Genomic DNA, 3,635 nt, shown 5'->3' with positions numbered 1-3,635 from the left:
TGTTCTTGGATTCGGTTTGCCATTTTTTTGAGAACTTTTGCATCCATGTTCATGAGTGAGATTGGCCTGTAATTCTCTTTCTTGGCTGATTCTTTGTGTGGTTTTTGTATCAGGGTGACTGTAGCTTCATTAAAAGAGTTTGGCAATGACTCTTCTGTTTCTATTTTGTGAAACACATTAAGGAATATAGGATATAGGTATTAGCTCCTCTTGGAAGTTCTGGTAGAATTCTGCATTGAAACCATCTGGTTCAGGGCTTTTTTGGGGATGGAGGTTTCTGATGAGAGCTTTTAATTTCTGGTGACTTACTGGTCTATTTAAACTGTTCACCTGGTCTTGATTTAATTTTGGTATATGGTACTTATCTTAAAAAGTGTCCATTTCTTTCACATCTTCCAATTTTGTTGCATATAGGCTTTTGTATTAAGATCTAATGATTCTCTGAGTTTCTTCTGTGTCTGTGGTTATGTTCCCCTTTTCATTTCTGATCTTGTTAATTTGCATGTTCTCTCTCTGCCATTTTCTTAGTTTGGATAGGGGTTTGTCAATCTTGTTGATTTCCTCCAAGAACAAGCTTTTTCTTTCATTGATTCTTTGGATTGTTTTCTGTGTTTCTATTTTGTTTATTTCAGCCTTCAGTTTGATTATTTCCAGTCTTCTACTCTTCCTGGGTAAGTCTGCTTCTTTTTTTTCTGGAGCTTTCAGGTGGGCTGTTAAGTCTCCAATGTGAGCTTTCTCTGTTTTCTTTATGTGGGCACTTAGTATTATGAACTTTCCTCTTAGCACTGCTTCATAGTGTCCCATACGTTTGGGTATGATGTGTCTTTATTTTCATTGAATTCAAGGAAGACTTTAATTTATTTCTTTATTTCTTCCTTGACCCAGGTGTGGTTCAGTAGTTGACTGTTCAGTTTCCATGAGTTTGTTGGCTTTCTGGGGTTAGAATTGTTGTTGAATTCTAACTTTTTTCCACCGTGATCCGATAGTACAAAGGTCGTTACTAAAATTTCTTTGTATCTATGGATGTTTGCTTTGTTACCAATTATGTGATCGATTTTTGAGAAGCTTCTATGTGATGCTGAGAAGATGGTATATTCTTTTCTGTTTGGGTGGAATGTTCTATGGATGTCTGTTAAATCCATTTGGTTCATTACATCTAATAGTTTCCTTATTTCTCTGGTAAGTTTCTCTCTGGTTGATCTGTCCATTGGTGAGAGCGGAGTGTTGAAATCTCCTACTGTTAGAGTCTGGGGTTTGATGTATGCTTTGAGTTTTATCAATGTTTCTTTTACATATGTGGGTGCTTTTATATTAGGGGCATAGATATTCAGGATTGAGACTTCCCCCTGACGAATTGTTCCTGTTATGAGAATAAAGTGTCAATCTCCATCTCTTCTGATTGATTTTAGTTTGAAATCAATTTTGTTAGGCATTAGTATAGGCACACCTGCTTGTTTTTTGGACAATTTTATTGGAAAACCTTTTCCCATCCATTTACTTTGAGGTAGTGTCTGTCTTTGAGTTTGAGGTGTGATCCAACAGCAGATTCTTGGATCCTGATTTCCTATCCATTCTCTTAACCTGTGCCTCCTTATAGGTGAATTGAGTCCATTGATATTAAGTGATATTAATGACCAGTGGTTGTTAACTCCAGTTATTTTTCTGGTGGTAGAGTTTGTGTGTTTCCCTTCTTTGAGTTGTGCTGGTGAAGGGTTGTTAGATGTCTGAGTTATTGTGGGCATTGTTGGGATCCTGGGGTTGGGGTTTTCCTTCTAGTATTTTCTATAAGGCAATGTTTGTGGCAACATATTGTTTAAATTTGTTTTTGTCCTGGAATATTTTGCTTTCTCTATTGATGGTGGATGCAAGCTTTGCTGGGTATAATAGTCTGGGCTTGCATCCATGGTCTCTTAGTGTCTGCAGCATATCTATCTAAGACCTTCTGGCTTTCATGGTTTCCATTGAGAAGTCAGGTGTAATTCTGATAGGTTTTCCTTTATATGTTACTTGACCTTTTTTCCTTTGCAGCTCTTAATATTTGTTCTTTATTCTGTGTTGTATTAAGAGCGGCGGGGCTGCGTCCCCGGCACCCGGCCGCCCACATGGCTAGCTTAGCTTATGCCTCGAAATAATTACACAGAAACTGTATTCTTTTAAACACCGCTTGGCCCATTACATCTAGCCTTTTCTCGGCTAACTCTCACACCTGGACTAGCCCATTTCTAATATCCATGTAGCTCACGAGCTGGCTTACCAGGAATGATCTTAACCTGCGTCTGCCTGGAGTGGGAGAACCATGGTGACTTACCGACTTAGCTTCTTTATCCCAGCCTTTTGTTCTGTTTACTCCACCCACCTAAGGGTTGGCCTATCAAGGGGCCTAGGCAGTTTCTTTATTCCTTAACCAATGAAATCAACAGATTGATATATGACACTCCCACATCAATTCTGTATGTTTTGTGTTTTGATTATTATATGATGAGCGGAGGCTTTTTTTGATCCAACCTATTTGGTGTTTTGTATGCTTCTTGTACCTTCATAGAAATATCCGTCTTTAGGTTGAGAAAGTTTTCTTCTATAATTTTGTTGAATATATTTTCTGGGCCTTTGAGCTATAATTCTTCTACCCCTATTATTCTTAGGTTTGATCTTTTCATAGTTTTCCAGATTTCCTGGATGTTTTGTGTTAAAAATTTGTGGATTTCTTTTGTTCTTTAATCAGTGAGTTTATTTCCTCTATAGTATCTTGAGATTCTTTCTTCTATCTCATGGTGGAGTGGAAAACAGGAGACCCTGCAGCAGGAGCTGGGGGACTGTGCTCTCTTCCAGGACAATTCACCTGGGATAGCACACACTCACCCCTCTGGATAGAACTCCTCAACACTGAAACAGGGATCCTAATTTAGGAATTTCTATGGATTAAAAAATTTCAGCTAAACTCCATGAGCTCAGAGTAATCTTCTCTTTCAATGCACCTGCTCACAAATCAGGCTTACAGAGCAACCATTCGTACTAAGGGATTTCACTCCAGCAATGAAATAAAGAAACTGTAGTGAAGGATCATCCCAGAGGGAATGAACGCTAGAGGATCATTTTAATCATCACACAAAGTTAGCTCAGTTTTAATCCCAATACTAAAGAGGAATATAAAACAGGAGGAGACAGGTTTCAGCTCAGTCCCATTCTGAGGATTTGTGGAAGCAAGATTGCCATTTTGGTCTGAGGTAGAGGTAGGAATCAGTGGATTGTTGCTTTGCTTTTCTGATCTTCAGGTTGGACCAGAATATCTGTATCTGGGTTTTCTTATCAGTGCTGCAGTTTCACACATATTTCTGTATTCCGTGATAATAGAGCAGCATATGTCAACACTTTCTGTAACACTTGAACTGAAGTTTCACACCACAGCATCATAATTGTACATCGTTTTACTTCTTCCAGCAATCACTCCTTACACCTGAGCAGCCTGCAGTCCAGGTTTCACTTCAATATACTCCATGAAAGAATGATATTAGATCGCTGTCCCAGACAGCAGCCCTATGCCCTATCAGGAAAGGAGCCTAGGAGCTGGAAGCTAGAGTGGGAATGTTTTCTTCTATGTTTTTATTGATTATATTTTCTGTGCCTTTGACCTGTAA

This window comes from Microtus ochrogaster, unplaced genomic scaffold (assembly GCF_000317375.1).
Source record: "Microtus ochrogaster isolate Prairie Vole_2 unplaced genomic scaffold, MicOch1.0 UNK63, whole genome shotgun sequence".
NCBI lineage: Eukaryota > Metazoa > Chordata > Mammalia > Rodentia > Cricetidae > Microtus > Microtus ochrogaster.
The sequence above is the reverse complement of the archived record's forward strand: the minus strand, read 5'-3'. Positions refer to the sequence as shown.